The sequence below is a fragment of the Tupaia chinensis genome, unplaced genomic scaffold (genome assembly GCF_000334495.1).
Source record: "Tupaia chinensis unplaced genomic scaffold, TupChi_1.0 Scaffold148698_1, whole genome shotgun sequence".
Classification (NCBI taxonomy): Eukaryota; Metazoa; Chordata; class Mammalia; order Scandentia; family Tupaiidae; genus Tupaia; species Tupaia belangeri.
In genome coordinates, this window is record NW_006208547.1 from 667,629 (window position 1) to 692,256 (window position 24,628).

Genomic DNA, 24,628 nt, shown 5'->3' on the forward strand with positions numbered 1-24,628 from the left:
TTCGTTCTCTCTCCTATGAATGACATTTGGCTCAGCTCATTCAGTGCTATCCTGCCCCAGATGTGTAGAATTTTAAATAAATAGTTAGCTAAGTTTTGGTGAGTGCCAAATGTTGATCTTTTCTGAGCCATTTATTGCAGGGATTTTTGTTGTTGTTGTTGTTTTCTGCATCATTGGGTTTTGGCATGTAATCAACTCTAGGCATTTCAGGCAATGCTTTTGATTGATCCAGTGCTTTCTATCCTGCTCAGTGAATCGCTCCTTCATTTTTCCACCCCCCGCACGTTTCTTGTTAAGAGATGTTCATGTTAGCTGCATTTGGCAGTTTGAGTGGAGGGCCTCAGATTGCTCTTTTAACAGAGAGCTTTGTCTTTGTCCTGTGCTTTATCAAACAGCTTCACAGCACTGTAATGAGTTTGCCAAGATCATCTGTTTCTATTGATGAGCATTTGGCTACACTTTTTTTTTTTTCTAGAAAGGAGTCTTTCTCTATCTACAGATCAATTTGAACTTGACGTTTAAAGCTAAGACTTCCTTCCATTTCTGAGTAGTTTTGTTGATATCTGTTTCTACACCCTGTCAGTTTCAATGCTATTTAGAATCCTTTCTAATTTAATGTTAAGAGCATTGCAGAAAATATAAACAGCCTGGCACTTTTGAGACTTCTGATGCTCCAGTGTTAGTCAGTTGCAATTTATCTGTGTTGTTGATAACCAAGGAGCCAGACAGGTTTTATCTTTCCAACATCCTACACTATAGCAAATCGAATGCCATACATTTTCTCTTCCAGGTAGAGTGACATAGTGAACTACATCAACTTTTGGTGTGGAGATGCACAAATGTCTCTTGATTTTTATCTCCCCAAGGAGAGCTGAGAGTGGCAGGTTCAATCTGATAGGGAGATCAAGTAAGCGCTCACAGTGTGAGAGTTACTGTGACTAGCTCTTCGCTTCTGTCCCAAAGATGAGGCACAAGTATTAGAATATCTTCCTAGTATAGACAATGAAATTCTCGTGAGTAACTATGGATAAAGACCTGTTTAGCTTTGAAGAGAATACTTCTTCCTTTGACCATTAACTGCTTTCCTGTTGTAATCATTATTTAAGATGTAAGTGCTTCACAAACAGTGGTTCATCATTTATCAAATAGCTTTCATAAGGTGGAAAAGGAAGTAGAAACAAAGATGTAACCACAATGAAGCCTGAGGTGGTGATTTAAAGCACAGTCATTGATGTCATTCTATTTTCACTATTTGATCATCCTACTTAATATTGGTTTTCTCCTTTCTTTTTATATCTTTTTATTTTTAATTAGGCGCCAATTGTCTGGTGTGGGAAATCAAAAAGAATTGTGTCTCTGACAGAATTGCATGGTTAAGTCACACATACTGAACACCTTTTCTGTGTGTACACTGTTCTTCTGCTTTTTACTTTATTCTTTTTATTTATGGCAAGAAAAAAACAAACTTTTTTTTCCTTTCCTTTGGCTACATTTTAATTTTATTCCAGTGCATTCTTCTGTCTGCTTTTCCTGGACAGTGTCTGCTGTTTTGTATTTTTGGTTCTTGCCTTACTTTAGGGTGACCACTTAGCTTAGTGCCAGGTTTCATGGTGGGGAGAAACACAAAGACTTCTCCTGACCTTGAAGGCTGATATTTAAGGGGGCTCCTTGTACTGTGTCCCCCCACATGACAAAGAGAATGCTATGAATGCCTTGGAACCACTTTCAGTTCAATTCCATTAAGTGAAAATTTATGGAAAGTAGTTCCATAGAGTTATAGGGACACACTTTTTATGATTATTATTATTGATTGCAATCAGTTTCAGTCCAATTCTAAACCTGGTATCCAGGGACCATGGCGGGGATGGAGAAGGTTCCTATGACCTTGGATGTGACTATTTGTTTCCCTATCATTTGTCCTTGAAGGGTGGAGCTGCAGGAAATCTGTTCTAACACCAAAGTGAATTATAATTTTTCATGGCTGTTTTGCCTCCTAAAAATTTTAATATTTTTCCTACAGATCAATCTTCTTTCAATGATTGTCTCAATGTACTAGAGTTTACGCTGGGAACAGATTCTGACAGTATGTACCAAATTCTGACATCACAGGTACTGGCTCAAATAAAGAACTGCAGAGAAAGAATTTTTCAGGCTAGGAGATTTCATAAAAGCGTTTTGGAAGAAAAAAAAAACATAATCAGAATTTATGTATGGATGTTGATACTTTATTCTCTCTTCCAGTTTAATATAGAATAAAACTTTTTGATCAAAAACAAAGATCACAATAATACCTTGAAGAGGCAATCATCCTATGATGTAATGTCTTGCAGTAGACTAAAACATCGAGTTATAATCATCTGGAAATAATTAGTGATGTCCTATAATATCCTCGAAAAGGAAAATTAATATAATTAGTTTTTCCTAACTACAACCTTACACTGTTGAGAATAGCTGTGTATTGGGGCTATCTATGGTTGGCCAGCAGCGGTTACAGAGTAGAAGTGCAGGTCACAGACAGCATCATCGAGGTCTACACCTGCTTTGGCAGCAGTGAACAGAGCTGATGTATGAAAAATCTGTTGCTTGCATTTGGTGACCTGTCTCATTGTGAGAAGTCCTGAAGTGTTTGAAAAGAGCATTATGTTGGGTTGATAAGGCTTACAAAGAAACCAAAATGGTGAAATCACCTGTACTGGATTCATTGTCTGCACTGCTAATGTCTTAGAATCTGAGACCCTCCTGTAAATCCAGGATCAAGTGAGCCTCATTCATAGGATTCCATATGTTACTTCTTTTGGGGATGGGATCAGAAATAGGAACTGTGACGTCAGAAGATGGAGGCAGCTGTACACCTTAAATCGCCCATCTCTCTACTCTTTCATAATGCACCTAGGCCAAATCGCAGCATCGTAAATCACCTCTCCAATTCAATGACTGTGCACAACTCTGGCCCTGCCAGCCTCAGTCATCACTGCACCACCTTTGCATGGTAGGTGAGAGAACACTACAAGATTTCCTACTGGGAAAGGGAAGCAGAGAGAGCCAATGATGCAGAGAAGTGCTTTGGACTCTGAAGGACTGATCACCCTTCTCCCAAATTCCTGATCTTGAAAGAACCTTCCCATGAGAATACAGGAAGTTTTAAATGTACTCAGGATTATCCAAAGACATCTAGAAATTCAATAACTAGGGATGAAAAAGGGGATTTGCTTTTAATATTAGATTCTTCAACTTTTCATTTTATTGAAGTCAGATGCCAGATGCCAGGCTTGAACTGGGGGATACAAAGGTGGAGAAATCAAGGCTCCATCCTTCAATGAGGACACAATTAATTGGAGAAGAATCAGAGCAATAAAAGGCTTGATGTTTTGTGCTGTATGAGAGATGGAGAACTTGGGAAGCCTAAGAAAGAGGGTTCATATTCCTTTGAGTATCAGTGAAGGGTTTGGAAATAGAGATCCTTGTTTAGGCACTGAAGACTTTATTAATTAATTTATTGATTGACAGAATCTCACTGTTGCAATTTTCTTGCCTTACTGTCAAAGCTGGGACCACAGGTACTCACCAGCACGTCCTGATCTTTTTCAGACAGAGTCTGGCCATGTCACCCAAACCAGCCACTAGTTTGTGATCTTTTTGCCCCAGCCTCCTAAATTGCTAGGATTACAGGCACACACCACCACTCCTGGACTTCTGGTTGGACCAGGAGTCAAACCTGGGCCTCCCCCATGGTCCCAGCCTGCAGACCACAGGGTCTTAGCCAACCTCACACATGAGCAGCATGCGCATCCTCACTCAGCTGACACTTACATTTTATCCAGTCATATGATGCTGTAGCGAGTACATCCAGGAGGAAAGTTTTATGCTTTTATTTCTGATGAATTGCCAGGTAAAGGATTTTGCTGAAAAGCATTTTGATGAAATTTTCTGAAGAAACAATCTCACAAACTAAAGGGCTGCAGAACTGATGGGGCTTGGGAAACAATGCTAAATAAAAGACTTGAAAAGTACTAAATTCTCATTGGACATAGCCTAAGAAATTTCTAATCTTTAATTATAGATCATTTCCTTAGATTTTACTTTTGTGGAAAATATTCAGCTTAATGAAGAAAGAACTAACCATTGCAATCCTCATCTCTACACAATGGTTTCATTTTCTTCTTGTTATAATCTCTTGATTAATGTTTGGATGGTTAAAAAAGAGAGAGTGAGAGAAAGAAGCCAAAATTGTCAATTATATTGTAATTAAAGATGCTAGCAAACACTCTCTTGACCAGTGAGACTTTGACAATGTCAAAGGCATCTGCTATTGACTTTATAATATGTCAAACATGTAATACATAGAGACGATGAGATGCTTTTTATTATTACATGATTCGTGAAAGCCAAGCTCATTATTTACGATTCCCTCTTATGCACAAAGAGTAAAGTGGAAATTCTATTCTAATCCTCCTAGGAAAGTGCTTTGTGAATGGCAAGTGCCAGGGTGGGGGTGCTTGCTGTTCAGTCAGACACACGTTGCAAAAAAGACAGGAAGTTCACCATCTGGATCAAGAGACGAGGCACGGCCGGGCTGAGCAACTCCTTCATTTAATTCTCTTTCCTTTTCATCTGACTGTAGCACAATAAAGGAAATTAAAATCAGTGATTGATTATATTAGAGTGCATTATCGAGACTGAATACATAAACAAGGCACCAAATGAGAAGCTATTTAATCACATTCCTTTTTCTCTGTGTATCTAACATGGTACATTGTGAGCCAAGTAACTGACATTTATTTTATTCAGAACAGGAAAATAAATTTATTCTTTCTGTTTGACTGTTTCTCCTGTGTTAATAGAACACTCTATTTTCCTTGAAGAATGTATATTTATAAAAATAGATGGGAAAAAAAGCCTTCATTTATTAAATGAAGATCATTATCTAAAACCCCTTTGAGAACCCTACTATTTCAGATATTTTTTTGTCTTAAGTGCTTGCTATTAGTTTATTTTAGTTCATAGAAATCTTGGGTGTGAATTCTGACATTTCAAATACACCAGGAACTAAATGTTCTTTATTGAAAAGGGCTTTGGGAATGCTGTTTTCTTTCACTGAATCAGATTATCTTATTATATTAGGCTTTATTTGGGAATAAGTATGAAACTTTTAAGACAGAAAAAAAGTGATCTGAACCCTTCTAATTATCAAATTTCTTCCCAAAGATAAATTTATGCACTGGAAAAAAATGGACTCATGTTACATTTCATTTGTTTAACGACTCCTGTGGTCATAAAGACATTTGGTGCTTCTAAACGGATTATGGTACTGGCAGTGAATAAAATGAGATGTTACTATATAGCAGTTGGACACATAAAAGACATGAAGAGGGAACCAGCAGTTAGCACAATGGCTATGTCACTGGACTCCCACGTAGTCGACCGCGGTTCGCGTCCCGGACCTGGTGGCTTAAAACTCACGCCAGGCGCGTGTGCATGCATGCCCAAGATCCCGAGAGGAGAATGGAGAAGAAGGGATTGCCACGCGCGCCAGGCGCGTGTGCATGCATGCCCAAGATCCCGAGAGGAGAATGGAGAAGAAGGGATTGCAGCGTGACCATCCCCCCTGGGGGGTGATTTCTCGCTTTCTGTCTCTATGTCTCTGTCTGTCTGGCGAGCGCACGCACCCTATAGTGAAAATCTCTCAAAAAAAATTTAAATTATTATTTTTTTATCTATTTTTTTTTTTTGGAGAGGTTTTTGCTATAGGGTGCATGCACTCGCCAGACAGACAGACAGAGACAGAGAGACAGAAAGAGAGAAATCACCCTGTGGGGGGTGAGGTGGCCATGCCGCAATCCCTTTTCCTCCATTCTCCTCTTGGGATCTTGAGCACGCACGCACATGCGCCCGGCGTGAGTTTCAAGTCACCAAGTCTGGAACCGCGGTTGACTACGTGGGAGTCCAGCGACATAGCTATTATGCTAACTGCTGGTCCCAATTTTTAAAATTATTAATCATACATTAAATCACTATGCAGATCAAAACCACCTAACCACAGTCAGAATGGTGAAGATTAAAAAATACAATATTATTTTTAACCAAGGTACTCATTTCACTGCAAAAAGAAATGTAGAAATAGGCTCATATTTGCAATTCACTGGGTTTGCATCATAATCCCATCCCAGAGGAACCTGAAATGATGGAATGGAATCACATAACTCAATCAATATTACCAGCTGATAAAACAATGCATAGCAAGGTTGAGATGTTATCATACACTGTTCGCTATACACTTTACATTAGCAACTAATAAATAGTGCTATTTCTCTTATAATGAAAACACCTGAGTCTGAAAATTAAGTAGTGAGAATAGCTCCTTTCACTAATATATCTAATACCAGATTTGTGAAATTTTTCTTCTCTTCCCTTTGACTTTGGGTTCTCCTGATTTAAAATGTCTTAGTTGCCTAGAGAGAAATATTTCCTTGAGTGACAATTTTCATTAAAGAGGAAGTTGAAATGCCACTTGGGCATTTTTGGCTCTTCTAGATACAAAAGGTAAAGAAATGGGTAAATTTATGGTAGGTTATTCACAGCCACCCTGGGCCACACCCTTTTTATTTGTTTAGTTCAGAGTTATGCCTGTCCTCTGATTTTAAGAAATATATAATTTGTTTTCTAATTTTCTTGTTGTCTATCTTCAAATTAGAAATCCCAGAGTTTGTCAGATTTAAATTGATACCAATATTTATATTTTCTCTTTTGTTTAACATTTGTTTTATGGTGTCTAAAAGAGTCACATACTGGTTGGATAATCACTGGAATCAAATAAAAAAACATTTTTTAATCTAGAGGCAGCATGTTGAAATAAAATAGCATGGATTTTGCAATCAGCAGATCTTGAGTTTGAATTATTTCTGTCCTACTTATTTGATGTTTGATATTTAATAAATTAATTTATTAATTTATTAAATTAATTTTAATTCATTTAACTTTAATTAAAATTAAAAATTAAAAATAATAAATTAAATTGGATATTTAATAAATTATTTACTCTTCATAGGACTCCATTTCCTGATCAGTAATCCTTGCAGAGTTTTAGTAGGATTAAATGAAGTAAGAGAATATCTGGCAAATGTAAATCACTTCATAAATGTGATTCCCTTTCAATTCTCCCAATGAATGAAGTTTGAATCTTGTTTAAAAGAGAAAGAGGAAGAGAAGAATGAAAGGAGAAAGAATGTCTTTGTGGACCATTCTGGTAAACTCATATAGTAATAGTATTAAATGAAACTTATGCAACCTTACTGTGTCAGAGTATACTGGAGAAAGGCCAGAAGTCTTATGGTAGGAGAACAAAAATAAATGACAAAATCCAAGACTATTTTCCAGAATGCTAAGTGACTAAGTAACTGTTCCTAAAACAAATGTGACTGACTTATTTTGTTGAGTGTTTTAATTTTTTAATTAAATTTTTTAATTTTTTAATTATCAAAAACTTAAACATGGAAAAAAAATCTAGTTTTCAATGGTACTGTTACACAAGCTGGCAATGTTGATTCAGCCTATGATGGACCAAAACTAGTAATGGCTGTCACCTTTAAATAAGGCTGTCTTCCCCATTCACCACCAGCTGGTGGCCAGATCACAATTCTTGCCTGTCCTGCATGCATTTATATTTTCTACCTCTACTGTAAATGGTCAATGAGTGTAGCAGAATTTCAGTAGTATTTATCTTCTTTACTCACCAAATCAAGATGTATAAGTTATGCAAAGATAATAGACTTAAATTTGAGACATAATAGTTAGAGTCACCTGGAACTATTAAGTGACAAATACATATGTTGATCAAATATATTTTTATTAAAATTAATTGTTTGCTTGGAAACTTCTGCAATAGCAGGAGTGTTCTTGTACATTCGTTTGGGTTTTTAAAGCTTTAAAAATGACATTATTCGTGCCAGATTCTCAACTCCTTGTAGTTTAGAATTTTTTTTTCCATGTTTTTTTTTTTTTTTTGAGAGGTTTTCGCTATAGGGCGCGTGAGCTCGCCAGACAGAGACAGAGAGACAGAAAGCGAGAAATCACCCCCCAGGGAGGATGGCCACGCCGCAATCCCTTCTCCTCCATTCTCCTCTCAGGATCTTGGGCACACACGCACACGGGCATGGCGTGAGTTTAAGCCACCGGGTCCAGGATGCGAACCGTTGTCGACTACGTGGGAGTCTAGCGACATAGCCATTACGCTAACTGCTGGTCCCTCCATGTATCTTTTGAAGTCGGCCAGGTCTGACTGTAGAAGACTCTTTGTGAAAACTAATCAGGCTAATTTCAATTTTAAGTGCAGAAGACAGGCATGCTTTTCATCACTTCCTTTGTGAAGCTATGATGGATTGGCTAGTGTAGCGTTAGTAAGATTTCCAGGAAAGGATAGAGCAAATGCTATCCCAAGCAGCCTGTTGATTAATAAATAGACCTCAAGTCTTAAACTCTTCCACATGCTATTTTTTTTAAGAGCAAAGCTCCCTCTAACACAGAATACATTTTACTTTGTGGTTTCATTTGAAAGCTACCAGTTATTTACACTTCCATGTGATTCTAATAACAAGTGCAAGCAAGGAAATCCTGCCTATAATAATATACAGATTCATAAGAGCAAGATCTGGTTAAAAAAATATAATTTCACACACATTTAAATATACTGTCTAAACACATTCCTGTTTTGCCTATCCGTTCAGAATACTTTATAGTATTTTCAAAAGATACGAAAGAATACAATGAGTTGAGCTCTCCAATAACTAACATTTTAGCTAAATGAACTAAATAACTAAAATTACTTTTAAATTGTTACAGTGTTTGCATGTGTGTGTCCTTAAGGATAAAAATATCAAATCATAATGTGAAAAGAAACAGGAGGTGTATTCGACAAGGGGAAAACTAAAATGCTTACTAATACCTTTCTTTAATTTGCTTTTGCTTTTTACTGCTTGAATTCTCCCAGAAGGGAGATAAAAGCAAAAAAAAATAAATAAATAAAAACAAAAATAATGAACAAAAACCAACAGAAGATTATGTAACCAAATTTGATAGTAATCTTCAATTAGAACAAAGAGAAATTTTAAATTGTTCTAATCAAAATAATAGATACCTCTTACTGTACATTCAGCATGGTACCAAGTGTGGGTCCAACTGCTTTGTGTTGAGTTACCCATTCAGTGTTCAGAACACTTCTTTCACAGAGCAGGACATAGTTTCCCTCGTAGAAAGAGATTCAAGCCCCAGCGATCTGGGCCTGGGGTTTTTACTGCCACACCTTGCTGGCTCTTGTTTGCTGATGATTATGTCTTGATTTACTATCAAATTTTGCTAATGCTTTCTTCATTAGACATGGGCATGAGATGTATCTTTAGGGGTCTCGGGGCACATCAATTCTGCCTCTTTCCAACCAGTTCTGCATTTCCATGTCACCTTCAGTTTGTTTGAAATGTTCTGAGAACTTTCTGATCTGAAGAAGGAGCTCAGTGAATCTTGGGGAGGGGAAGAGAAGTTGGATAAGACTTCACAGAGCAGATGACATTACAGTTGAGCCTTGAATTGGATTAAGAATCTCCCAGAGAGAGGTGAAGAGGATACATAAATTGTGCCCATCTGGACCTTGGTTGTGGAAGGGAGACTTCTGGCAATTTACTTGTGCCAAGGAGAAATAGTAGGAGATGAACATGGATGATAAAGAGCTTTGTAAACCACACTTAGGACTTCACCCCACAGCTGAACCACAGCTAGGCAAGCTGAGATGCAGAGCCTGCCAAAGTCATTCACATGGGACATTTAGAGTGTCACAAAGAGGAAACCAGTGGATTAACCAGGCCCTGGTAACACCTGAGACTTTAAGCCAATTCTTGTATTAAAGCAATATATCAAATTTTGGAAACCTTACCTAGACTAGTACATTTCTTCTTCTCATCTTAGGAATCATAATGTTCAACTTAAAAGTCAGTCCTTTTTAGTCACTTTTTATGGCCCTTCTCTTCCACCTGGCACTCAATCCAACAGACTGCTTGCTCTTTATCCTCACTCCTAGACCATGCCAAAAGTATTGTAAACAAGTTCTACATCTTCTTTCTTTTTAAAAAGGTTTTTGCTGAAGGGTGCATGCACTTGCTGGGGAGATACAGAGACAATAAGAGGGAAAGTGAGAAATCACCCCCCCCAAGAGAAATGGCCACTCCCCCCCAAGGGAAATGGCCACACCCCAATTCTTTCTCCTCCATTCTCCTTTCAGGATCTTTGGCATGCATGCACACATGCCCGGCATTAGTTTCAAGCCACTGGGTCTGGGACTTGAACCACCTTTGGCCACGTGGGATGCAACTGCTATGCCATCTTCTGGTCTCACAAGTTCTACATTTTCATCTTCTCATTATAGTCTAGTGCTCTCTAAAGGACAGATGTTCTGAAAAGTAGAAACTGTTTTTTCCTCTCATGTTATTACCTATTTCAGAACCTAGATCTAGAGCAATCTGCCCTAAATATTGTCAGACAATTACTTTTCCATTCTTAAATAAAAATTTTCTGAAGCCACAGCATCAGTCTACAGTTTTACTTTCCATCCACTTCTATATGATCGTTAGTCTCTGGGTCATTCTTTTACATATAGGAAGAATTTGGGGACCTGTTCATGAATATTTTTTTCATACCAATTTCTGCCATTTTTTGGCAAGCTAACTTCTTTGACCATTTATGTCTAAATAATTTGATTTCCATTTAATTTTAGTTATCCTTTCCATGATTGTGACTTGGACCTCTACAACCACAGGACTAAATTCTTTGAAGTCACAAACTCCTGGAGGTCATATTCAGAAGTTAGAGCTTGCTAAAATGAGTCTTGTTAAAGAGGCTCTCTAGCCTTTCAATAGAGTTCAGTGTTACCTTGTGCTACCGCCGTGTTTCTCCTTTGTGAGTGTCTTCTCAGGATTGCCTCCCTGACTCCATTTATTTTGGTTGATTCTTGTTTCTATATAGACTCCAGTAAACAGTTATGGGGTTTCATGTTGCACTAATAGAATTTGCACACCAGAGGATAACTACCCAATAAATTTGCTAATAGGAAATAGCATATATTGGACACCTTATTGGACCTATGTTGTGAGTAAAAATGTGAAATCCCAGGGTTCTACTCTGGTTAGACTATGTTTACATTTTTATTCAAAGATAGATTGTTTTGGCCTAACAGCCAATCAGATATTAAGAAATAATTGAGTTTTGAGTTTTCTATATTGACTCATTATAATCTGTCCTTGGGCCTACCAGAAAAAGTTAAACCATGACAGAACTTTCTGTGTCTTAAAGTTATTTTTTCTGGATTCATCATATAAAGTGCATAATATATTGTTATAATGCATATTTAAACCATCTATTCTCATTTTTAGGTAATTATGCTCCATAAATTCCATAGTTACCATGAGGCTTGCATAAAATATCTTGTAGTTATATTCATCTATTTTTAAGTGATAAGACATGAACTGTGTACACAAATCTACACTTTCCTTCCTTCCCCCATTTTGTGTCTTTGTAGTCTGCATTCATTTTTAATATTGTGTATACATTAACATTTTTGTGTTTATTGTTACTCATAATTTTTTTCGCCTTTTAACTTTTTTATTAAGGAGATACAAGACAAGGGTACTCACTCTTTCGCACTTTCAGAGTACTGAAAGTTCTAGTCAGGTCAACTAGGAGAGAAAAAGAAAGCAAAGGCTTTCAAAAGAAAGTAATCTCTGTTCACAAATTGTACGACTATATATGCATAAAACCCTAAAGACTCAACAAGAACAAAGTGTTAGAACTAATAAAAATAATCAATAATTTATAGAATACAAAATCAATAAACAAATTCTGTGATGATTCTTTAAACAATGAACCAACCAATTATAAAAATTAAAGAAATAATCCCATTTCCAAAACCAACTAAAGTATAAAATACTGGGACCAGTAGGTGGTGTGGTGGTTGAGGTGCTAGGCTCTCCCATGGCTGACCATGGTTCTAGTCCTGAACCTGGTGGCTTGCTTTCTCAGTTTCCCTCTCTCTCTCTGCCTCTCTCTGCTGAATGTATGTGTCCTATAGCAAACTTTAAAATATCAATAATAAATAAAATTAAATAAATAATTCTTTTTTATAAAAGAAAATATTTAGGTAAAAAGAAGTGAAAGACTTCACATTAAAAATCATGAAACATTGTGGTCAGCAGATGGCGGAGTGGTTACATCACTGGATGTCCACATGATTGACTGCAGTTCGAGTCTCAGAACTGGTGGCTTCAAAATCACACCTGGTGCATATGCATGAGTGCCAAAGATCACAGGAGGAAAATGGAGAAGAGATTGCAGCATAGCCATCCCCCCTGGGAGGTGACTTCTCATTTTTCCTCTTGCTTTCTCTGTGTGTCTCTGGAGAGCACATATGCTCTATGGGAAAAAACCTCTTAAAAAAATGAAACATTGATGAAAGAAATTAAAGGTGTAAATAGAACTACATCTGTGTTCACAAATGGGAAAAATATTGTCAAAATGCTCATTCTACCCAAATTAATCTACATATTTTATGCAATTTTTATCAAAATGACAATGGAATTCATTACAGAATTAGATAAAATAATCCTAAAATTCATATAGAGCCATGAAAGAAGTCATATAACCAAAGTATTCTTGAACAGGAAGAACAAACTAGAGGCATCAGACTTTTTCATTCCAAAATTTACTACAAGCTATTGTATTCAAAACAATATAGAACTGGCATAAAATAGGGCTATAGACTAATGGAACAGAATAGAGAGCCCAAAAATAAATGCAGTCATTTACAGTTATTTAACTTTCAAAAAGAATGCCAAAACACACAATAGAGCAATGATAGACTTTTTATAAAAGGCATTGGGAAAACTGGACACTCACATGCAGAAGGATGCAATGCTATTTTGCTCTCACACTATATTTAAAAATCGGGACTGGTTCTATAGCACAACAGTGCTGTGTATAGAGAACCAGACTCCATGTGACTTAGTGAAGTTTAAATCCCAGCCCCAGTGACTTGAAAAACAAGCAGGGCACATGTGCATTCATACCCAAAATCTTGACAGGATAAAGAAATGGAGGAAAAGTGATGGTGGCATGACCATTGTGGGGTACTTGCTCTCTCTCTCTCTTTCTCTTTTTGGTGAGTACATGCACCAACTCACCAGACAAACAAACAAACAATATATATATATATATATAAACATAAATCCTGAAACCAGAAACACTACTAAAAGAATTCACAGGGAAGGCCTTCTTGATGGGCAATGAGTTTCTTTTTATATATACCCAGAGTACAAGCAACAAAAGCAAAAATGGGGATGTATCAAATAAAAATTTGTCCAGCAAAGAAAACAATCCACAAAGTAAAAAGCAACCCAGGGACCAGCAGTTAGCATAATGGCTATGTTGCTGGACTCCCATGTAGTTGACTGTGGTTCGAGTCCCAGACCTGGTGGATAAACTCATGCTGGGTGCGTGTGTGTGCGTGTCCAAGATCCCAAGAGGAGAATGGAGGAGAAGGGATTGCGGCATGGCCATCCCCTCTGGGGGTAATTTCTCGCTTTCTGTCTCTCTCTGTGTCTCTAGTGAGCGTACGCGCACTATAGCAAAAACTTGTAAATTAATTAATTAATTAATTAATTTTAAAAGGCAACCCACAGAATGGGATAAAACATTTACAAACCATATATCTATGATAAAAGGCAAATATCCAAAATATATAAGAAAGTCACATAACTCAAAAGCAAAAAGAGTAATCAGATTAAATAATGGGGAAAGGACCTGAATAGACATTTTTTAAAAGAAGACATGCTCAATGGATATATAAAGGTGCTCAACATCACTTATTATCAGGGAAATAGAATTTGAAAACCACAATGAAGTATCACGTTATACTTGTTAAAATGACTATTATCGAAAAGGCAAAAGATGGGGACCAGTAGATGTTGAAATGTTTACATTGCTGGACTGCCAGGTAGTCAACCATGGTTCAAGTTCTGGACCCAGCAACTTACAACTCATGCCAAACGCGTGTGTGTATGTGCCCAAGATCCAGAGAGAATGGAGAAGGGATTGCAGCATTCTTGCTTTCTAGCTCCCTGTCTCTCTGGGGAGCATATGTGCCCTATATCAAAAATCTCTCTCTTAAAAAAAAGGGGGAAAAGATATGCCTTTTTTGGTAAGGATATGGAAAAAGGAGCATTTGTGAATTGGTACAGTCATTATGGAAAACAACATGAAACTTCAATTAAAAATTAAACATCTGGGACCAGCAGATGATGTACTGGTTATTTTGCTGGACTCCCATGTGGTCAACTGCTGTTGAAGTTTCAAGTCCTGGACTCAGTGACTGAAACTCATACTGGGCGTGTGCATGCGTGCCCAAAATCCCGAGAGGAGAATGGAGAAGTGATTGCAGCAAGGTGTTTTCTCGCTATCGGTCTCTCTGTCTTTGTCTCTTTCTCCGGCAAGTGCATGTGCCCTATAGCAAAAATCTCTCTAAAAAAAAATATGGAACTATAATATAATTTTTTTCTAGTTGTATATCCAAAGGAAGTGAAATCAGTTATCTCTAAGAGATATTTGCCTGCCATGTTCAAGGTAGCATTATTCACAACAGCTAATAAATAGAAATACCTTAAATGTCTATTGACAGATGAATGGATAAAGACAATGTATACACAATAGAATTTTATCAGCCTTTGAAAAAAATTAAATTCTGCCATTTTTGATAACAGGAATTAACCTAGAGGACATTATACTAGGTAAAATAAGTCAGGTCAGGCATAGAAATCAAATTCTGCATGATATCAGTTGTTCTGCATTCTAAAAGAGTTGAACTTGCAGAAGCAGAGGGTAGAATGTTAATTTCAGAGGTTAGGGAGAGGAGAGAATGAAGAGTTGTTGGTCAAATGGTACAAAGGTTTAGTTATGCAAGACAAATAAGTTCTGAAGAGGTAGTGTACAGCATGGTGACTGTATTTTACAGTACTGTGTTGTATACTTAAAATTTGCTAAAGGTCGATCTTACATGTTTAATAAGCACACAAACACAGAAAAAAAAAGGAAATGAAAACTATGTGATGAGCTGCATCTACTAATTAGCCTGATTGTGGCAATCATTTTACAATATCCACATACATGAAAACTCAAGATGTATACCTTAAATAAATACAATTTTTATCTGTCAATTAAAAATAAGTCAGAGCATCAACTTGCTTTATATCAGTTGAGAATGTGTGAGACAGAAACTTAAATTTCTTTCCTATTCTGCATGTATCTACAAATGACTAAAATGCTGCAAGTATTGACTGGGAGTTACAAATAAATGTTACTTAGTAGGTGAGTTTGCTAATATGGATTCTGAGAATAGTTTGTTGTTGCTGTTGTTTGTTTTTTATTTTTCTGGATGTTTTTTAGAGGTTTTTGCTGTAGTGTGTGAGCACTCATCTGAGAGACAGAGAGACAGAGACAGAAAGCAAGAAATAAGCCCCCGGGGGGGATGGTCACACCACAACCCCTTCTCTTCCATTCTCCTCTTGAAATCTTGGACACTCACACACACATGCCAGATGTGAGTTTTAAGTCACTCAGTCGAGAACTCTAAACAAGGTCAACTATGTAGGAGTCCAGCAACGTAAACATTACACCATCTGCTGGTCCCTGAATTCTGAGAATACTGAGTATTAATTGTACTCTGTGTTTGTGAGTGTGTGTGTTGATTGCTGCAGCTTCACTTTTTTTTTCTTTTATTTACTGACAATGAGCACAATTTGAAAATTTGGTAACATTGACCTACAGAATAAAGCTTAAGTTACTCAGACAGGCATCCAAGAACTTTAATAGTCTTGTCTTTAATCGTCTCTTACTATGAACTACTACTCCACTACTATTACTACTACTTCTACTATGACTACTTACATGTTAGAAGTTTGCAAATATTTCTTATAATCTTCAGACAGCAAGCTCTTCAAAGAAAGGGGCAAGTTTTCCCTTCCACTCCTACTGCAATGTGTAGTTTATTGTAGAATCCCAATGAATAAATATTTGACCTACTCTTATTGTTATTATATTATTTTTAGGAAAACTGCATTTGATCATGCTCAGACAAGGAGGAGAAGAGATGAGAGATGAAGAACATGGTTCACACTGTCAACTGCCACAGAAAGGTTCAGAAGAAACAGCGACTAAGGGCAAGCAGTAGGATCTGGAGTTGATCTTAGCTATCGTGCAGGAAGCCAACTCTCACAGTCAGTCAGTCGAAGAGAGGAGTCAAACTCAAATGCATCTCTTTCCACAAGGCCAGACTCCTTACCCTCAGACCATATCATCCACATCTCAGAAAGGAACACCGAAGGAGAGGAAGACTGAGTTGTAGTAAGTTTTGGTGCTGTATTATCAGAGTGGTGGTTATATTTAGATAAGTGGCTGGAGTCAGCTCTGACAGGTCTTGGTACTCAAAGAAGACCCCAAGGACAATCCAGCTCTTAATTTCCTGTAAGGAAGGAAAAATTCAATCAGGCCTTCTCTGTGACACTCTTATCTCTGAGTCATCTTATGTGTTTCCAGGGCTGAGAAAAATCTCACAACTATCGAAAAGGGAAAAAAATCTCTGGCAAGCCCATGGTGGTTGAGGTAGCTGGATTACACTTGGCTGCCCACGTGATTCAAATCCTAGACCTGGTTACTTGAAACTCATGCTATGTGTCTGTGTGTGTGTGTGTGTGTGCCCAAAATCCCCAAAAAAGGGAGCAATGGAGAAGGGATTGTGGCATGACTATTCTCCTTTGGGAGTACTTTTTCATAGTCTCTTTCTCTCTCTCTCTCTCTTTCTTGTCTCTCTCTCTCTGACTTTCTCTGTCTCTCTCCTAAAGCACATGAACCCTCTGGCAAATTATAAGGAAAAGACAAAAAGAAAAGAAAACAAAATTCCCAGATCACCTTTAGGTAAAAGTTCAGAAATACACTGTATTCTGGGTAGAGTTGCTGGTGATCATTAGCTAGGCTTTTTCTCCAGGCATTAAAAAAATAAGGACATTAAAATTAAGGCCAAACTTGTAGTTAGAATTTTGTGTGGAGTGCCCAGAGCTTTCCTTTGTTGTTTAAGATCAAGGTTAGCATTATCCTATGCGTTCTAAAAGAAGACTAAGCCATCGCATTTCCTATCGATTGTCTAGTGATGCTTATGCTTAAAATGATAGTGAAGTGCTACAGAATATTTGCTGTATTTACCTTTATCATTATTTTATAATTTAGACCAAATAGTAATGAGCCTGAATGAAAAATGTGCCTGAATGTTTGTGTCTTAGGCCAGGCAATAATGAGAGGAAAAAAGTGTCTGTCTTCTTTAAATTAAGCCCAGAGGATCCACTCCTCATTTTTACAAGTTAAATGTACACAGATTAATAGCATGTTCATACGCCAGTTATAATAGGGAGACTCTGCTTTCTTCTGTACTGTCTTTCTGCAAAGCATTTAGATAAAATCATTCTCAGTTTGCTTACAAGCAGCTTAGTAAATTTAGTCATTTTGCACAAACCGCCTCCGTTTCAATGAAGAATGCTACTTTCTAGAATGAGAAGTATGTAAGTCTAATGTTAGATCATATTTATGTCAATCTTTTAAAGAGTATTTTGAAAATATAATTTGCTGACATCAATGATGCTGTAGAAAATTCAAAGGTGTTTATACAGAATATAACAGCAGTCAAAAACTTTTTGAAGCATTTTGATCAGACGCAGTGTCAGCGAGAGTGTGAAGAGGTGATCTAGGGGCATACCAAGAAGCCCCAGGCAGAGAGCGTGAGAGGAGACCTCCCTTGGACAGGGACAAAGAGCACAACTTTCCAATATCTAGATGCATAGCTTTGTGAATTAGCATCTTCAATGATTCCCAGTTTTGCTCAGCAGAAATCTTCTCCCAACACTATTATGAATCAGCCCATCTATTCATTCAACAAACATTGTTAGGCCTGCTGCATGTGTCAGAAACTGTGTTGGGGACAGGAGCAGGCACAAGGAATTAACCAGAATTGCTGCCTGTGACAGTCCTGCTGGATTTGGACATAATATGCCTGTCTTATATGATTAAAACTCTGTGTTTGAATTGAAGATTATTATTTTTTTTTGGAGAGGTTTTTGCTATAGGGCGTGTGTGCTCGCCAGACAGAGAGAGACAGAGAGACAGAACGTGAGAAATCACCCCCCGGGGGGGGTGGCCACGGCCATGCCACAATCCCTTCTCCTCCATTCTCCTCTCGGCATCTTGGGCAAGCACGCACACGCACCCGGAGTGAGTTTTAAGCCACTGGGTCCAGGACGCGAACCGCGGTCGACTACATGGGAGTCCAGTGACTAACTGCTGGTCCCTGAATTGAAGATTTTTGTCAAGTATTTTTTAAAAAGAATTCTAATCTCCCTCCCTAACGTGATTCATAGGTGTGACAAATTTCTCTGGGTTCTTCTGACTATCTCTTCTTCCTTTGATACCATCATAAAAGGAAATAAGCCATAGTATTTAGAGAGTTAAACATATTTCTGTTCCCTATGTCTTTCCTATTTCACCAAAGAAATAGTGAAAGTCAAATTTCTTTGTCACTTACTGTGCCAGCACAGGAACAGCTGTCACAGAGTCAAGTACTTCTGGATCCTCAGTGAATTCTCAATTGTTAGTCATGAACAGAGAAAATACATCACTGGAGAAATACGGTGTAGTGATATTAGCAGAGCTAAAAAAGAGAGAGAGATTACCAAAAAATACTTGAACACCTTGAAAAAAAGAGCATTCTGAATGCCAAACATACAGAAAACAACCAACACCAACAACCATGTAGACCTATGAAATAATATTTTATTTTAGGCTAGTCACAGTTAATAATAGCTCTTTGCTACAGACTACATGCAGAACATAACTGTTTTATCTTTAAATTATGTTATCTAATGATTGGGAAGACTTAACTGATCATGTAATATTTAGTAATCTGACCTTTTTAATACAATGGTGAAACAATGGATTCAAGTTGGAAGAAAAAAATGTAACAACCTAAACACTGTGCAGGCTCACAAATGTTCTTGCCCAGATGGAGGCGGGAAGGGTACGGTAATTCTCACATCCAGGCCTCTTCCTCTTCCCAAGGCCCATTCCACCTGGTCTCATGTTCAACTCTCACTTGAGAAATGCTAGATTTCAGATCTGCTATGTGATGGGGAAATGGCTGACAATAAAGTCTTTTTTTTTTTCTTTTTTTTAAAGAAGAGAGACACGTGTGTGGACACTAGATTATAAAGAAGGAGATGGTTTTCTGGATTGTGTTATATCAGTGTTGGTGATGTTGGACACAGATTTCTCAGAACTGCTTCTCTCTCTCTCTCTCTCTCTCTCTTTTTTTTTGAGAGGTTTTTGCTATAGGATGCGGGTGCTCCCCACACAGCCCAGAGAGACAGAAAGCAAGAAATCACCCCTTAGGGGGGATGGTCACGCCGCAATCCCTTCTCCTCCATTCTCCTCTCAGGATCTTGGGCACACACGCACATGCGCCCAGCATGAGTTTTAAGCCATCGGGTCTGGGACGCGAACCGTGGTCGACTACATGGGAATCCAGTGACATAGCCATTACGCTAACTGCTGGTCCCTGCTTCTCTCTTTTTTTAAAAAAATATTTCATTTACTTTATTTATTTTTAATCTGACCAGAGAGGGACAGAGAGAGAGAGAGAGAGAGAGAGAGAGAGAGAAAGTGAGAAAGTAAGACGCCAGGTCTTGGACTTGAATCGTGGTCAGCCATGTGGAAGTCCAGCACCTTTAATCACCACACCACCTGTTGGTCCCTGATAATAAAGCTTTTGTAGATGACTTAAATATTAGGTTTTCTCCTGTTGAGGTGGGACTAATATTTACACTAGTTTTCAAACACTGTTGAGTGAGCAGTCAAATAATTTTTAGAAAAAAAATTGTAGTCCCCTGTATTTGTGGGAGATCCAATCCAAGACCCTTAGAGAATTCCTGGAACTGTACATAGTACTAAACCCTGTATAAACTATGTTTTTCTCATTAATACACACATAGCTATGATAAAGTTTAATTTACAAATTATGCATAGAAAAATTTTAACAACAATAACTAGAAATAAAATGGAACAACTATACCTATTTTAATCAGTTATGTGAGTGTGTCCCTCTCTCTCTTTCTCAAATCTTGCCCTGTACTCATTAATTTTTGGACCACAGTTGGCCACAGATAAGTAGAATCAAGGGAAGCAAAATAGCAGGTGAGAGAGGACTATTGTATAGATTGCTAGGCCTCAATCTGCTTCAGCTGTGCTGTGAAAGAAATACTACCAAGAAGCCCAGGACTTACATTTATTTCTTGCTCACAAGTGTGACTTTGTTTGTGGTTCAGTTGAAATGGTGGTATGATCGGAATGACCATGTCTCTCAAAATGCACGTGTTCAAACCTAATCACAGAGGTCATTGCATTAGAAGATGAGGCCTTTTGGAGGTGATGACACTGGAGCCCTCAGCAATGGGATTGGTGCTCTTATGAAAGGACCCCAGAGAGCTAGCTAGTCCCTTCCATCATGTGAGGATGCAGGTGTAAGGCACAATCAATGAGAGATTGGACCTCACCAGACACTGAATCTTCTAATACCTTCATTTTTGACTCTCAGCCTTCAGAACAGTCAGAAGTCTATTTCTGTTGTTTATAAATGACCTAGTCTTTAAAACAGCAGCTTGAATGGACTAAGAATAAACTAGGACAGCTGAGTTGGGTTGTGTTAAGCATGGATTAAAGACCGCCCTGGGGGTCAGCAAGTGGCATAGTGGTTAAGGCACTGGACTCCCACATGGTCAAATGTCGTTCGAGTCCTGGACCCTGTGGCTTGAAACACATGCCGAGTAAGTGAGCATGCATGCCCAAAATCACAAGAGGAGAATGGAGGAGAAGGGATTGCAGTGTGGCCATCTTCCCTGGGGAGTGAATTTTCACTTTCTGTCTTTGTCTCTCCAGAGAACACATATGCCCTATAGCAAAAATATCTCTAAAAAATTACCCCCTACATCTCTTTCTACAACACAGACAGAGGAAGAACAGTCACTTGGGACTGTGCTTTTCATGAAAGATGGTAGGAGTATCAGAGAGTGAGGGAATATACATGATAGGTCTTAAAGCCTCTGTTTAGAACTGAACTTTTGCCCACCTTAAATTGGTTAAAGCAAGTTTCATGACCAAAACCAACATCAGTAGGGTTGAGAAATACACTCTACCTCAAAGAACAAAGGAAGAAGAAGGATTAATTGGGCTTTAGTGCTGAGAAACTAGGGGTAGCAAACACCATACATGGTTCTTGTGAAGCCAGTGCCTAGAGAACACCTCATAGTAAGAGAAATGATAAGCTGTATCCTCTCAGTAGCTTAGCAAACATATACTGAGCTACTAATGTGCACTGTTCAAAATTAGATTGAACTGTTAATGCACCTTATACAACTTAATAATAAAGGATCGTTAACCGCCAGTTCCAACCCTCTCCTCTCTGCACAGTGAACTTAATGGAGGAAGGTGTTGAGTCACTGGATGATCTATGAAGTCTTTCCCATTAACTAGGAATGTTTGTGTGAGAGAGAGATAAAGTTTTATTGTGTTAGGCCATTATGATTTTTTTTTTTAGAGGTTTTTGCTATAGGGTGCATGCGCTCGCCAGACAGACACAGAGAGAGAGAGACAGAAAGCGAGAAATCACCCCCCAGGGAGGATGGCCACACCACAATCCCTTCTCCTCCATTCTCCTCTCGGGATCTTGGGCACGCACGCACACGCGCCCGGCATGAGTTTTAAGCCACCAGGTCTGGGACGCGAACCGTGGTCGACTACGTGGGAGTCCAGCGACATAGCCATTATGCTATCTGCTGGTTCCTAGGCCATTATGATTTAAGACACTTGTAACAGCAGCTAATCTTACCTTAACTAATGTAAGTATGACTGTGCTTTGTTGATGGAAAGTGATGGCTATAAGCAGAAAAATTAGATAGTAGTCACTGACTAACCAGCTTCAGTAGTCACTTATTCTAGAAACCTCTGAGGTTATTCTGGGAACCAAGTAGATTGAAAGTTATCATAGTACCTTGGAACTATAAATCTAGGCAAAGCATTAAGATGAACAACCAGTCATGCCCAATTTAAGGGATCGTTCATGCTGTAGAGACTTGGCCAAGCATAATCACTTACAGTATATGTTTATACAGAAGAAACATAATGATGTTATTCTAGCAAATTCCTTATTTCTAGTGTGTTTTGATGTGTGTGCCCCAAAGACTAATCTTTAAGTGCATCTGAGGTGAGATTCTCCCCTAATTTTCAACCTTGGAAGTGTCTGTAATCTAACAGAACCTAAACAAAAAATCCACTCATGAATCAGTATGTCATTACATAACTGCAATTAAATAGTAGAGTAGGAAAACCTCTGAGTCAAAGCCATGGCAAGTGTAACGAAGTATACGTTTCTGCTTTCATTTCAAAGCCAGATACCATCTGGAAGTTCTTTTACTTATTTATTTATATTTATTTTCTGATAGAATGCATGTGTACATATGGAAGACAGAGAGAGAGAACAAGAGACGGATCCTAAATAGGCTTTCATCATGCCATAGTTTCCTTGCCCCAAATCTCCAGTTCCCTGGAATCCTGGGAAAAGCACTAGGCTTGCCAAGTCAAACCCAGATCTGCAACTGCACTGATTGGCCACATGACTTTCAGCCTTGAAGGGCACTTGTGTTTTCAGTCCAGCACATGGGCTGGGCCTGGAAATTCTTCTTTCTGATAAAATGTCATAAAGCTTTCCTCTTTTTTTCCAAAATGAGAACTCATAGAAGAGATGAGTTCAACCAAATGGAGAAGTGAGCCTTTCCTGGAGATATAAGAGGTAGGTAGAAGAAAATCATTCTCAGAGACCACAAATATGCAGAGACTGGAAAAATCTGGCATGTAATTATAAGAGTTTTGATATAATGGCAAGATTAAATCATTGGACATCTTTATGGGAAAATGATAGAGGATACTTAACAATAGGCTTGGCAGAACTCGTTCATATCAGAAGAGAAGTTCAAATTTGACCAGGACTGGTAAGCTCTTCTAGCCACCTCTTGCTAGGAGTGGTCCTAACTAATCTTCAGTGAGGAGGGAATGAAATACATGTTAATGTTTCCACTATGTCAAATCTTGAGCATGTAATTCATGGTCATGCCTGGGTTACTGCTCATAAATTGCATGCGACTTTGATCGTATGTGTGGGTTTTGTTAGTTATCTCCTAACCTTTTTGTTATCTTTATAAACTCTGGATTCAAAGACATGGTAAAGTATTATTTAAAAGAGTCATTTCTTTTATTTTAGATTTATTTATTTCCTGAAGGGAGAAAGTGAGAGAGAGGCATCTTCAATAGGTACCTCTAACTACAGTCTTTCTCCTAGCCTTACATGCAGCTGGGATCATGGTCTAGCCTGTGACCACATAGAAGTGCTCAAGAAGATACAGGACAAAACTTAGAGACTTCCTATATGGCTTCCAGCACTGTACAGTGGTGTCCCTGCTGTTAACGCCATTGAGATTGGACTCAAAGTTCTTTTTATAAGTAAACAATAGGGTTGGATCTTACTAATTATTTATTTAGCATTTTGTTTGATGTAGAGACTGCTCAGATCAGGTGAGTGCAAATCTGTCCTAGTTTTTTTGTTTGTTTGTTTGTTTGTTTTTTTTTTGAAGCAGACTTTCAGATAAGAATTCACATGCAAGCAGTTTACATGGGAGGCCAATCCCTGGAATCTACAGTAGAGGAATGAAGAAGTGAAATAGCAAGAGGAAGGGCCAGTAACAGATGGAATAGAAAACAGATTGTCATTATGGATCACCACGCTGGGAACCCTGGACATGGAGCAGAATACACCTCTCTGGTCTAAGAAGCTGAGGTATTTATATGCTAGCTCCTGTTGCCAGAGGTTGAGAATTGCTCCCTGGAGATGTTAATTCTCCAGAAGTGCAGCCAGCCTGGCAGGTGAAATACAGGAGCTAGCAGGAGGACCTTGAACCTGTGTACACTGAAATAGTGAGAGCAAGGCATGAGAGTGGAAGGAGAGCATCTCCTGGGTGCTAGTTTAGCAAGGCTTTTTTTGACTGGATGTGCTGCTGCTTATTTCCCATTCTGACCTGGCACCAGTAATTTGGTTATACACGGAAGTATCTGTACAGGTACTCAGGGTTGTTTTTTAACCAAAGATTGGGATTTCTCTGCACCCGCCCCTCCTTTTTCTTTTCTTTTCTTTTTTCTTTTTTTCAAATTTTGCTGGAGGGAGGATGTACTTTTCAGAGAGAAACAGAAAAGGAGAGGGAGGGTGAGAACACACCCCCTATGGGGGATTGCCATGTCACAATCCCTTTTTTCATTTCCTCCTTCTTTAAGGATTTTGGGCATGCATGCACGCACACCTGACACATATCTCAAGCCTCTGGGTTTAGGACTTGAACTGTGTAGTTAGCCATGTGGGATCCAGCCATCATAATGATTATGCCATGGGCTAGTCCAGGTGCCT

The 24,628-nt window shown here is 38.3% G+C and overlaps 1 long non-coding RNA gene across 1 annotated transcript; it reads right to left on the reverse strand.

Annotated features, from left to right (window-relative positions):
• Positions 1 to 4,279: 4,279 nt before the first annotated feature.
• LOC102484928 (uncharacterized) lies at positions 4,280 to 18,772 on the reverse strand. Its single transcript, XR_003548242.1, has 4 exons — positions 18,653 to 18,772; positions 16,367 to 16,546; positions 11,673 to 11,714; positions 4,280 to 4,615 (listed from the first exon to the last, which is right to left on the reverse strand). It is a non-coding gene; the product is annotated as an uncharacterized LOC102484928 (long non-coding RNA).
• Between the last annotated feature and the right edge of the window lie 5,856 nt (positions 18,773 to 24,628).